This window comes from Anolis sagrei, chromosome 1 (genome assembly GCF_037176765.1).
Source record: "Anolis sagrei isolate rAnoSag1 chromosome 1, rAnoSag1.mat, whole genome shotgun sequence".
Taxonomy (NCBI): domain Eukaryota; kingdom Metazoa; phylum Chordata; class Lepidosauria; order Squamata; family Dactyloidae; genus Anolis; species Anolis sagrei.
In genome coordinates, this window is record NC_090021.1 from 104,090,135 (window position 1) to 104,104,767 (window position 14,633).

Below are 14,633 nucleotides of genomic sequence, written 5' to 3' on the forward strand. Positions count from 1 at the left end.
CATTTCAAGCCAAGCAAGCACTACTAACTTCATAAGTCAATCTGTTTCTTTTGGTGGTTTTGATATTAATACTGAGAATAAGGTCTCACCAAAGTACATAGAGGGAAAATTGTGAGTAAAGCCATTGCTATATTTTTCAGGGTACCTGGTAAACGGTTCCAGGTACTCCAAATTTCCTGTTCTTAGTTGCACTCCTCTTGATTCTCCTCTTGCACTCCTCTTTCCAGATTCTCAAGCTGTGACCTCGAGTTGACAAACACCTAAGCCCAGATGCTATCTTGAAATTCTGCAAGTTGCACCTCCAAATCCAATTAGAAATCCATGACACCCCGATAGTATGGTTGGTCCAGTCCTGAGATGTATATAATACTTAACTGAATACCTTTATAGATATACATCACAACCATCACACAAATTGTTTTTCAAAATGTGTAGTCATTGGATTATCCCCAGAAAGCTTTAGAAAAAAACCTACTACTGTAGTAAAATATGAGAGGGAATAGCACCTTTTGCTTAGACATTTTGAGCAATACTCTTTTGGACAAGGCAACCAAGATATCTATGCAAATAGTTGAGATCATAGAAGTGAATAGAATATTTACCATCAGCTGTTTGTTTTCTGGATCTGTAAGGTGATCCTCTAGGAGCTATTCCATATTTTTTATGCTTTGTAATTGCTTTAAAAACCCAGAAAATGCACACAAATTAATTGCGGGATGACAGCTTCGTATGAAAGGCTCTTTTCAGTAGGAATAAATGACCCTTACATTTATTCCATCAGTTCTTGTCCTGCAAACAGGATTCATTACAGATTTTATAAAGCATTTGAAAAGAAATCTATATACTCTGCATTCTCAGAGTACCACATTTCCCCCCAAACCATTATGCTTTGTATTAAAAATGTACTCATCTCATATAAATTTGTGTGAAGTTGCTTAAAGCGCAGCATGGACTGAAACCCTTTGAAACACTTCAGTAATTTTCCATCCTCTTGATGGAGCTTTGATACTCGAAGTAGTATTCAGTCATCGGAAGGAAAATTCTGCTGGACAAAAGTAAGGAGATGAGGCTTATAAGGTGGTTAAAGGATTGTATGTGACCCTCTCACCAAGTGAAGCTGAACTTGGAATCTTTCCCCATACAGTTAATTAATTAGGAAACAACACAGGCCATATTTTAAAATATGATCCATGCCCATGTAAAGTCAAGTTCTGAAAGGATCAGGGCTAAGGAAGGCGTAAGGTGAAGACCTGGTATGAATGCTGCATTGCATACTTGTGAAGATTTCTGACATTTGTAGCTGCCAAAGGTGCCTTTGAGTTACTGCCACTTTAAAATATTGCCAGATATTTTTACTTTCTTTTTAAAAGCAAGAAACATTTCTAGTCTCGGTACATAGCTGCCAGGCTCCCAAGGAGAAAACCTCTGTTAAATTACTAGTTTCATTCTGTATCGAATGCCCACAGACTCTTAAAAATGCTGTGCAGCTATTTTCCCTCTTCTTTTTGTTTCCTCATTAAAAGAAGCAAGGTCTGTTGCCCCTGAAATGAAAACCGGAGGTGGGGGGAGATAGACACCCACAACCATATCATGGTCTTTTTCTCCCCAACAGCCTTGTACTGATAGCAAACTTTTAACTATCATGCTGTGTCATTCTGAACTAATCCTGCCTTCCTAAGAAAACTTTGATAGATTTCAACATCCCTTTATTTCCACCCAGTAGTGATCATTGTGGCACAAAATAATTTTTGAGGTTGTGGGGTAGGAAAAAAGGGCTATTAAAGTAAGCTTTATTGATCTCTATTCCAGGAGGTCTTATCACAGCTGACACCATCTGAGACAGCAAAACTGGGTTTTAACCAGCCATAGAATAGTTAGTGCATTTAAGTGAAGATAAGGCTTTGGAAAGAAAAACCCAAATACAATAAACCTACCCTGGTGTGAAATTATAGATTCAAACTACTTGATATTTATTTCTTCCAAGCTCAAACATTATAGTATTCATTTCCCCCTTCATCTTATTTTGATTTCTGAAGCTTCTTTTAAATTAAAGAGAAAGGGAAAAAAGAGACAGGGAAGAACTCAAAGTTAATTCCAGCGTATTGCAAACACATGGGATGCCTTTGTTAGGTGGAGAAGACGGGAAAGCATATGGGAATTCTTCAAGGCTACACTATACCAGATGGCACATTTTGTCTTGTGTGTTGCATTATACTCCAATATTTTCCATTTAAATAGGGTACTAAATCTGTGATAAGAGTATCTTGACTCCCTAGGTCCCCTAAGATGTTGTCTTGCTATTACTCTGATTTGCATTCAAACCACAGGCTTTCTGAGAGAGTTTGCCATTCTTTGAGATTTATTCTACCCCTGATATGTTTTAGGGCTACCCATTCTTCCAAATTCTCAACTGATGCTGAAATGTCACATCACTTCAGAGTTGGTCTGCAAGCATCTGTGCTGCCAGCCAGAGAGCAGTGAGTATAGTCCCTATTTTAGTCACTGCCCAAAACACAAAGATGACATGGCCATTTGTTCTACTCTGGATCAGGTCATTTCCAATCTGAATAGGACACTTCATGAGAACCAAAGCAGTAGCCAACCAACAAATAGGCTAAATAAAGGTGGGAAGTAGCTCATTGTCCGCTAGTGACCAAATCACAGAAATAAACAGAGTAGAGTAGTAATGGCAACAACTTCTACATGTGCATTTTAAGACAGCATTGTTATTCCAGAATAGAGCAGAGCCACATAATCAGTATAATATACCTGTGTATTGACTCAGCATTCAACAACTGATTCAATAGATCTACTACAACTGGAAACAATGGACATTATTCCAGCCACTCTAGATGTAAAGTGACTAATAAACAACATTGACCTAATTATCAGCTAGATTATTATAAGCCCCTTTTCTCCAAAAACCTTTGTGCCCTCCCTGAGTGCATATTTTTGTCTGAAGTAGTAACACATTGTCCATCTCCATCCCACAGCAATAGTGGGGTGGAGTCCAGACCATCCAAGGCCAGTTTGGCCTTGTTGGTTGCTCTCCTTACCTTGGATGTCCCATCACCATGGCCAGTAATGGGGACATAAATTGAGCTTTAGAGAGCACCTGGCCATCACCAGGCACCATTGCTGACATCAGCAAAAATGACTGCAGGACCAGGGAGGAGGGAGGCAACAGGAGGAGGATGGCAGTGCTGGCCAGTGTGTATTGAAGACCAGTTTGGATTAGAGCCAGTCCATCAATCAACATCAAATTGAAGTCTGGGGCTGCTTTGGAGTTTCAGAGAAATTCTGGAGCATTCTCTGCCTTTTCATAACATTGGGGGGAAATCTGCATTAATCAGGTTTACCCTGGATTACAGAATAGAAGTACCTAGATATTACCTGGGTGTCCAAATTCAGCTTCTGGTTGAAATTGGAATTTTGGGCCAGTGTTGACAAGCCCTTTATTTCTAAAACTTCTCTGTCACCTTATCAATATGAGTATAGTAGTACTGTAAATACCTTACATATGACATACACCATTTGGGCTATAGCACCACCTCTAGACTATGGATATAATAATGGCAGATCTCATTTGTATTGTTTAAAAGATCTACAGACACATTTTCCTCATGAAAAAGCACCCAATATTGCTTCTTTGCTGCAAGTTTTAAAAAGTGAATATGCTACTGCTTCCCAATGACAGCTACACCAAAAATTCTGGATTTCTCAGTTGTATTCTGGATCAGCATAACGCTTTCATAAGGGAAGACTGAAAGGAATTGGTTGAAACTGAATTCCAGTGTATAATTATGAAATGTTTAAGGTTCACTAAATCAGAAAGCTTCAAGCTATCTGACTTGTGGAACTGTCAGTTATCCTCCATTCCTGCCAGTGTTCTAGAGATTGATTCTGTATTTGTACCCACTGGCTGTAATTATTTCTTTCTTTCTTGGAGACACACCAGAGGTCATCAGCCAAAACTCATAGAACAGCACTGGTTCATAGATCATAGATCACCACTTTGACTTGCAATGTTATTCAAAGTGGCGTCATAGCTGTGGCATCTGCCCAGCAGAGTAATATGCTTTTTTAAAAAAAGAAATATTCTGCCCTACTTCATAAGAGGTCAAACTCTCAATTTACAGAAAACATGGGTTCAAAAACACAAATTAACTGAAATAGCAAAAATCTCATGTAAAGCTACAACAGCTTACTTTAGCTAAAATTATAAAACATTGTTAAAATACTTTAAAAGCACCAAAGAGAAATCAGTCATTGCTTTTATTCATTAAATGTTTGCATACAGATATGTGTTTTAAAGTGGTACCTGAAAAACAAAAATGTTTGAGTTAGTAGCAACCAGATTTCTGATACAAGAGAATAATACTAATACTAGCCCCTTGGTGGCACAGTGGGTTAAACCGCTGAGCTGCTGAACTTGCTGACCGAAAGGGGAGCAGGGTAAGCTTCTGCAATGTGAGTAGATCAATAGGTACTGCTTCTGTGGGGAGGTAATGGTGCTCCATGCAGTCATGCTGGCCTCATGACCTAGGAGGCATCTACGGACAACACCAGCTCTTTGGCTTAGAAATGGAAATGAGCACCACCTCCCAGAGTCAGACATGACTAGACTTAATGTCAGGGGAAACCTTTGCCTTTACTTTACTAATACTAATATTAATAATGTCATTTGTTACCCACCTCTCCTCATGGCTTGAGGTGAGACACAACATAATTAAAACACATCACCATATATTAAAGCATATTGCTATAAAATACATAATTCCATAACTGGGACAGCATCAAGGAGAAAGCCTTGCCAGGTGTGGTTGCCCCAAAGCCTACACTATTCTAGGGTACTGCTAGTTCAGATTTGTAAAAGTGTACTGGTTTGAGCCTACACTATTCTAGGGCACTGCTAGTTCACATTTGTAAAGGTGTATTGGACTCTGTCTGTTGCAATATACCTCACAGTCTTATAATTCTTAAAATTATGGCTCTGGATTCTATGTGGAAAAGGTATCCACAAATCTGTTTCTGGAGAATCACAGTAGATATGCAACTAAGAAGGGAAGGGTTAATCATTAGCTTTCCATTCCTATTCCAACATTAATTCTACCTAAAGTCATTGTTTAAGGAAAAGAGGCTTTTGGGAGAGTGGTTTTTTTCCCCTCAGCTCTATAAGTTTTGAACATATAAAACTGCCATGACTGAGTCTATTTTCTTCAACTCTTTAAGAATATGGGTAGTGGGTATTCTATCTATTGTGGATTACCATTTTTAATATTGTGTTGCTTCCATATTATGCTTGAATACTTGCATTTGTATTACCGTGTTATCTTAATTATGGTTTATATTGACTTGTTTAATTTGTTATATGGATTATGGATTTTCATGTGCTTTCTTGTGCTTTGTAATTCACAAATTAAATTAATGAACAAATGAATGAATAGCTTTCTTCCCAGTAAACACACTGAAAAACAAGTTAAATCAATTGGCATAAAAGAAACATTGTTTAAGAAGGGACCATTTTATATATAAAAAAAAATCTCTTCAGAAATGACAGAATTAGTTCATAAGTATTGAGTGGAATCAGTATTTATGCCCAGGGTCTTGCCATGTCTTGGTCAATGGGTCATAGAGATAAACACACCTCAGACAAATTACTCATTGAGTACATAGGCTATTCTCAATCAGAGATTCTGGGTTTGTAGTACAAACAAGCTCTGCTCAGAAAGGGCACTCTGTAGACTCATGATGGCATTGTCTGTAGGTCTCCATAAAATCCACTTTTAGAGTTTTATTGACTAATTCAATTGTAGTGCTGTCATAAGTTCAACAACTTTCCCCTCCTCTCCATCTTCCATGTATCAGATTGACCACAGATCTTGTTCAGATGGACAAATCTCTGGGGGCACTTCCACATAGTACCTATAATTTGTGAGATAATGTGTTAAACAGAATGGCCAGATAACATTTGTGCTAAACGTGTGCTAAAAAACTCCAGCCGTTATGCGCTGATATGTATATGCACACATAGAATCCCTCCATATTTGTGTTAGGTTAATCACATGTGTGTATATGTGATAACAGAGTGATTTAAAAACAAAAACTTCCAGCGGATATCTCCCATCTGCCCTCCATTTTATCCCAAGACACAGAAGGGCTAAGAGGACAGCAGGGGAAGAAAGCCCAGGACCAGCAGTTCTGTGTGGGAACCTGCTCAGAGGTCTTGGGTGTGTTAATCCCACATATTAATCCCACGTTTTGGCACTGTCTGGAAGTGCCCTAGGCAAGGACAATGAGACACATGACAGATCATTATAGGTAGCACTAAAGTTCCTTGGTAATGGTTGTATTTCTGCCAAAGGAAAATGTCTTTTACAATGTGTTTTGTCCGCCCGCCCCCCTCCCCTCCTCTCCCTGCCGCCAGACTTCAAAGCCTTGTATTACATATATGTTGACCACTCTTTCAAATGAAGGGGTCACATTTTACGACAAGATTGTTTGGGAAAGATTTTGGTTGTGTTCCTCCCTGTATTTTTGTACTATTCCTTTGCTGCATTAGAATACAGAGAGAGATGAAGTTGTGTACCTGTCAGACACAGACTTTTCACCAGAAAAAAAAATAACATGCAGCATTTTTATCTTCCTGCAATGGAACAAGATGTTAGCTTTTTTTCCCAAAGACAGTTGGCTTACATTTGAGTCATAATAAGTTTCTAACATCTTGTTTTTAAATTATTGTCACTTTTCTTGGATCCCATCCTGGGAGAAAGCTGATGTATACATTCAATAAAAAGTAAGTAAATGAACAATACTCTAGTTAAGACTAAAAGTAAAGGTAAATATTTCCTCTAACATTAAATCTAGTTGTATCCAGCTCTGGAAGGTGGTGCTCATCTCCATTTCTAAGCCAAAGAGCCAGAGTTGTCCATAGACACTCCCAAGGTCATGTAACTAGCATGACTGCATGGAGCACCATTATCTTCCTGCTGAAGCAGTACCTATTGATCTACTCACATTTGTATGTTTTCAAATTGCTAGGTTGGCAGAAGCTGGGGCTAACAGCGGGGGCTCACCCAGCTCCCTAGATTCAAACCACCAACCTTTTGGTCAGCAAGTTCAGCAGTATAACCCACTGCACCATCAGGGGGCCCTAGTTCAGACTAGCAACAGAATTTAGATCAGAAGTGAGAAACGTGCCAATTGAGATGTTGCTGGAGCGGAGTTTCCATGATTCCTCACTGTTAACAACATTGGCTAAGGCTGATGGAATATAAAGTACAACAACAACTAAAGCAGAGCTTTCAAAACATTGCATGCTGGTGACACATCTTTTAAGATAGACATCATTGACTAGCAAACCGGAGTTTGAACCAACCCCTTATAAGAGGTACAGACAAAGTACATCAACTTTAATAATGAAATGTATAGGGACACAACATATCTCATGAAAACCTTTCATATATATACTGTATACACACGCACGCACATGATTTGTTGTTTATTTCACATGGACTCAGGGGTTTCTTGTTATGTTTTTGCCATACACTGTTTGGAAAACTCAGATCTAAAGGGCTGTATTTAAAAGTATTTTCTCTCTGATTTAGCCCGTTATATCCAGCAATGCCAAATCCCTTTGTTTACATGTATCTAGGAAGCTTTTGCCTGTTAAATTGTCATTGTTTAAACCAAATATGCCTCTTAAGAGCAGACAAAATGAAATCATATTTTACTAACTTTGTGTGCAGAAGTGTGAACCATGCTACAAAGGAGACATATCTTTGAATTTATACAGTTCAAATAGTAAATGAACCTGACACTTCACCAGGATTCAGCTGATAATGGCTCTTTAAGTACCTTCCATACCAGGTCCTAGAGCAGTCCTTTCTCTTAATGCAATTTTGTTAAAAGCCATATTTCCAGCAAGGAAAAAAATACTATTATTTTATTGTTACGATCATCAGCTTCAGTTTAAGCCTTGCTGGCTACTATAAAACTGCCTAGAATGAAGTATATTAACTCCCAGGGAAAGTGTAAATTTCCCTATAATTACAGATTGATTCTGGCATTCTCACCTGCTCTGTGGCATAGGAGGCAGCGGGGGAACAGAGAAGAGTTGTGAAGCCAGCTGTGATTTCAGAGGCAGAAGTCATATGCCTATGGCTCTTCATTTGCTGTTTCTTCTCCTTGAGTGGTGGCTAAAGTGACTGGAGAAGATATAAAGAGATTGGTGTTAGGTACTCATTTTACAAGGTTCAGAAACCAAATGAAACCCCAAAGTAAATTCCCTTCAAACTACTTGGAAAATACAAGAATAGCCCAGGAACCTACAGGCTTCATGGTATACCAATTGTTCCAGAATATACACAGATTCAGAACATCAATGGAAGTTCTCACCAATAGTAACTTTAAAACTAACACTTGTTTTGGCCATATTTATTTAACCAGGTTTGTGAGAGGGCTAATGGAAGAGTATGCATCTGCATATGTAAGAGGAAGATGGGGGATTTGTGTACTTTTGTGAAGGGTAGAGTGTGTGCATGTGTGTTTATGTGTTTCCATCTCTATATAAAAGAAGATGTGCTTGTGTGAGAGAAACAGAGATGGTAAGCATGTGTGCATTTTGCGAACCCAAACAAGTGTGGTGAACTTCACTGCGTGGGAAGGTATTCATTTGATGGCCTTCATGGTCTGAGACCAGAAGACTTTGCATGAGGCACAAGGTGACAGAACTCATCATGTCATGGAGACATAAGTTATTTAATGCCTGGCCAACTTTAGTGTACACCTTGGCATTCCTTTTGTTTAATGGCAGAGCTCTAGAATAGCCTTTACAACCTAGGAACCTCCTCACATGTGCTGCTGGAATCACTGAGTATCCCCCACGGATCCTGGTGATCCTGATGGCACCTGACCAAGAGATGTGGGAACCTGTCACCCTGCACTGCCCTGGCTTCCTCCCTACCTCATCACACAGGGGGAAGTCTCAAGAAGCTGGCTCAATCCATCTTTCTCTATAGAAAGACAGAAAGCCTCATGTCATGTGACGCCAGTTTTTTTTTGGTGGCAGCAGGGATTTTTTGGCATTTTCAGCATGGAGCCATCCCAAAAGTACTTTTCCGGTGTGTGATGGGAGCTGGAGGGGTCCGTGGCAAAACTGCAAAAAACACTCTTCACCGCCAATTTTTAGCCTATGTGAAGAGGCTAGACTTGGATAGAAGGAATACCATTTGTCATGGAGGAGGGAGGGAGGGAGGGAGAGAAAGATGAGGAAGAAGTTGATGCTTTTGCTTCTCCACTCCAGGTAAGTGAATGACTTAGGACAGACCTTCTATTTCAATTTTACCAACAGCTGGCCAAGTTCAGAAACTATCCGATCCCTAAGGAAACCTTCAGAATTGTCAATATTTCACTAATATGCAGAACAAATTAGTCAAAAAAGTCAGAGGCAACAGACAGAAGAGACATTCTTTGGACATATTAAACACTACTTAGCTTTGCTTTTTATATGTTAAAATATCTATCTGCCCCCTGCTGCTTAACCATATTAAAGATTAAAACCAATCATTTTGCAACCTGGAAAATTTGTAATAGCTTCTTGAGAAAAGGGCGTCAGCATACTAGATAAGGGAACTATTAAACTGTTGTTACCATGGACTTCTGATCTGTGTCACTCACTTAAATTGCCATTATTACACATTGAAAAAAGTGAACCTTTTGCACTTAGCCATACAACATCCCTTTTAAAGAACAGGCTTCCACGACTAAAAAAATAATCTCTGGACATTTCTAAATTATTTGAAAGGGCTGCTTTTAGATCTTTTGTGTATTTGATAAAACAAATAGCAGAGCCTATATTAACATGCTTTCAATAAACTTTGGAACATGCTTAGTGTCTGTGAAAGATACAGTGTAACTGAGAAGATATTCATCCCCTTAATCTGAGAAAGCTTACTCCAAAGGACGTGAATTCAAGGATTTATTTGGGAGGGAAGGGGAGCTGTAAATAATTCATTCAAATAAAAGGCCAGCATTAAGTTGGTGACTGGGATAGGTGAGAATCTTGTTTCACATTGCTATTGTTTTTCTAAGAATCTAACAAAACCCACAAATATCCTCATATCTAAGTGAGAAAGAAATTGAATTTAAAATTAATGTATGTTAACATGAAGTTGTCACTCAAAGTCACCTGAACGGTGGAGTAGCAGTCTACAGCAAGAGGTGTAAATGCTGTGGGGCACCATCTTTGTACTGGTCACCAGTAACATTGTAACATATGTGTAAGCAGTTCCTGCAAGCATTTATGACCAATCCAAACATGAGCTGTTCAGCTGGGGGACGGTTTTCTGAACATTCCCGAGGTCCACTTAGCATGAAGTTATCATTCAGATGGCAATTATTGTATAAAGCCATATCCAGATTTGTGAGGAGAAATGACTGAATGGCTCATCACACCCAGTTAGGCATTCCTATATGCAAACATCAGGTGTAACTGTGGTGTATCTTGTCTAGCTTCACTTTTAGATGGTTGGGGTTCACAAAATTTCATGTATGTCATTCTAGCTGAGCAATGGATCATCAGCTAACAGTCATGTCACTCAATGTATGTCCAGGTATTTCAGGGTTGTAGTCTTTTTCTATGCATTATGATGGCCGTGTGGGTTATTGCAAAGTGAAAACACTACCAATTTAGCCACTGGCATTACAACTATAGTTGGAGGCACAGAATATTTCCAACACCAACACATACACATATGCACATATCCATTTATTCAACAAATGTATTTCTCCAGAACATATTTATTTTATTAAAACACTTATATCCTGCCATTATTGCAGTATCTAGACAGTGTCTACACTTACCCACTTGATTTGGAACTGCTCTAGAGCTGCCCTAGTGAAGCACAGAAGTGTCTGCCACAGCCACCAGAGAACTGGCTGGATCAAGGGTGCACTGAGGCTATCGCTACCATTGTGTTGCTGGCTACAAGCAGCTCCCCTGCATAGACTTGCTGGTGACATCACTTTTCTTAATGACATGGCTAGGCGTCCAGTTGTTATATTTTGTATGGAAAACATGTCCATATTATATTGCAATGTAGGCATGGCCTTGATGGTGATTTACATATACAATATTATAAATAATCTAAAGGAACTGAATAAGGGTAAAACAGTCTAAAAGGCTACAACATGTGCATGTACATTTCAGTTAGGCCACATAAATTATTATTATTATTATTATTATTAATAATAATAATAATAATAATAATAATAATAACTTTTTTCTTATATCCCACCACCATCTCCCTGAAGAGACTCAGGCTGGCTTTCATGGGGAGCAAGCCCAACAAAAACAGAAGTAAAATATAGCACAATTAAAATACATTGCACTGCAATAATTTAAACAATAAATCAATGCAACAGATATCATACACTTTAATAAAAAGCAATGTTTGAGTTTGGCACCAGAAAGAAACCAACACCGAGGCCAATCAAACCTCCAAAGTAAGATCATTTGACAAAGGGGTGCTACAGTCAAGAAGGCCCACCACCCCCATATCCATGCACAATGTATTTCTTTCACCGGTCAGACACAGAAAACGAGCCTTCCTGCAGTTTGCAAGCACATAGGGGTTTCTTCAGGTATTTACATCCCAAATTATTTACAGTGTTTAATAGCATCACCAAAAGTAGAATTGGCAGCCAATGTAGTTGCTATAAGGTATGAGTATCTATAAGATCCTCCACTCAACAATCTTACATTTTGCACTAGCTTCTGAGTTATTTTCAAGGGCAGTCCCATATAGAATACATTACAGCCATCTAATTGGAAAGCTACCACTATGGGATTGATACAGTGGCTAAATTATCCATCTCCAGGAAAGCCCACAGATGGTTCATTAGTCAAAGCTATCATCAAGCATTCTTTACAATGTTACAAAGTCTGCTTGGGCCTCCAGCAATAAAGATGGATCCTTCAGTGGAGTGCAATACGATCTGACACAGGTAACTTCTCAGATATAAGAAATATAGAAACACTGATCCATAGAGCCTCCATCTCGTTTAGATTCGGGCACCTAACATGCAGAGGTATAGCTAACTCCAATGGCTAGGAGTTGTGAAGTTGAGTGACACCACCATACTGATGGCACCTCACCCCCAAATCCCCCAATGGCTTTATCCAGAAACTCATACGAGGATGAGATAGAGTCCTCTGGCACTCTATAGCTTAATGACCATAGAGTTGAACTCTCATCCTGAAGTGCTGCTGTCTGCAACTGGCTGTGCAAGTAGAAATAGAATCATTGTAACAAAAGCTCTCTGCCTCCCTCTGATAAAGCCATTACCAATAGCATCAAAAGCCACTGAAATGTCCAGGAAGACCAACAGAGTAATGTACTCTGTCTTTAACCTGGGGTAGACCATCAGTCAGGCAAACTATCGTGTTTCCCTCTAAGATTTCAGAAGGAGGCATAACACAAATTAAGGTCATTCCAGTGATGTGCCCTGGCCTAAAGCCAGATTGAAACAGGTGTAGACCATTTGTTCCTTCAAGAATATTAGAACTTGCCCAGCCACCACATTCTCTTTTTTTAAATATATTTTATTGTCATTTTTCCATTTAAGTACGAACATAGGTGGTTTTACAGAATACAAGGAACACGAATACAAACTACATATACAGATACTCACACAGATCCATAAACAAAAACACTTGGGGCTCCCTATACCCTAATACACTTGCGTCATACTCAACTCGCACGAATAACATCACTTTCAGGATATATGGGAGAGGGGGGAGGGGAGGGGGTGTGATGACACAAATAGGGAAAGTATGGTAGGGTTACATTGTAACCCAGCCACCACATTCTCAAGCACTTGACTTCCAAATCAGACTAACAGCAATGCCTTTTAGTCCAGAGTGGTTCTCTTCCGGAGATTATACACCTTAACGCCCTATAAAGTAGCAGACATCTCCTCCTGATACAGTCAGGCATTCACCACCTCCAAACAATCCAGCTCTGCTAGATTTTATTAGCCAAGATGGTCTTACATGTGGTGGGATGAACCCATTCAAGCATCAACATCTTGTCCACATCAGACTGCAACAATTGAAGTGATATCAGGAAAATTGACCATATTAGGCACTGGATGCTTGCTCTAAATTTGCAATTGTAGGATTGTGTAATAGAAACTCTGGCTTCTTCTACATTGCTGTATAATCCAGTTTATCAAAGCAAATAATCCACATTATCTGTTTGAACCAGGCATGTAGCCAGGGGGGGGGGGGGGCTGAAATTTTCATGGTGGTTCGCGAAAAGGCCTTATTGGTGCATTATTTAAACTGTTATGTTTATTCATATCATGATCTGATCACCATACTCAATATATCCCGTATGCATGGGGGTATTGGAGTAATGATACAAAAGGTTTGCTAGGCTAGACCCTCTTTCACTCAGACTCAGCCCCCCCCCCCCGAAACCCCCCTGAAAAAAATTTAGCCCCCCCCCCCCCCGAAACGAAATCCTGGCTACGGGCCTGGTTTGAACTGTATTATATGAGTCTACACTGCCATATAATCCAGTTTAAAGCAGGTAATCTGGATGTTGTATGGTAGTGTAGAAGGGGCCTCAGTTAAAGGAAGCTGGATGTCACGTTAAGCCCCAGCAATGTCACAGCATACCATAAGGAGTCTACCTAGGACTATCTCAGATCATAAAGGTAATTTGAAAAACCTGCAGGTATCTATGGCTATGACTAGCATCCACCATGTCACTTGGGCATGGGATTTCAGAACAGATTGGGCAGGGTTTAATTTGTCATGACAGCCAAATCTTGTACTAATGTATTCACTATATGTTAGTAGTTGTGCAACTAGTCCTTCACATGTATATATATTTAAATTGGATTCTGTTCTTTTGAACTGTAAGCATATCATTATAATTTCAATTCTTATTTTCCATATTCTGTACTTGTTCTAGTTGATGGCACTGATTAGAAGCATAGAAAGCCATCTTCCACCAGCTTGGATTATTTGTTCATTTAGCCCAGTATTGTTTATTCTTACTTGAAGCAGCTGTCCTGCAGGTGTCTTTCACTTCATCTACTGCCTTTTCTAACTTGATCTGTCAGGAACTAAACCAGGAACATTCTGCAGGCAAAACATGTGCTCAATCACTCAGCTCCATGTCAGTGCCATTATTTTAAAAGCCATTTCTGTAGCAGAACTAAATAGGTGGAAGTGTAGGCTGGTGCATAACAAAGCTAATATCAAAGCACTTTTCCCCCTTTTTATTACAATATGCCTGAAGAAGTTTATTCCCTTAATAAGCACAATAATCCATGTATTGTCTCATTCAGATAGTACTCACACAGATTGCTCTGGAGTAGCATTAAAATAACTCTATCATTTCACTATTCTACCTAATTAAAATAGATGTTCAGTTCAACAACTATAAAAACAGAGAGAGCGCTGTATTTTGCTTTAATATAATTTGAACTATTGTAGCAATAGGAACAGTCATTTTGACTGTAAAACCTTCATAATAGTGAAATACTTCACCATTCTTCTAGAGTGAATATTAAACCAAACTACACCCTCTTCTACCTTACTCAGAAGGTATGCTTCACCA

At 39.1% G+C, this 14,633-nt stretch overlaps 1 long non-coding RNA gene across 1 annotated transcript in view; it reads right to left on the reverse strand.

The window, feature by feature from the left end:
- Nucleotides 1-14,633, reverse strand: part of LOC132760803 (uncharacterized) — a 196,826-nt gene that overhangs the window by 75,648 nt on the left and 106,545 nt on the right. Inside the window, exon 2 of the long non-coding RNA XR_009629892.2 lies at nt 8,076-8,207. This is a non-coding gene — a long non-coding RNA (uncharacterized lncRNA). The remainder of the gene's footprint in view (nt 1-8,075; nt 8,208-14,633) is intronic.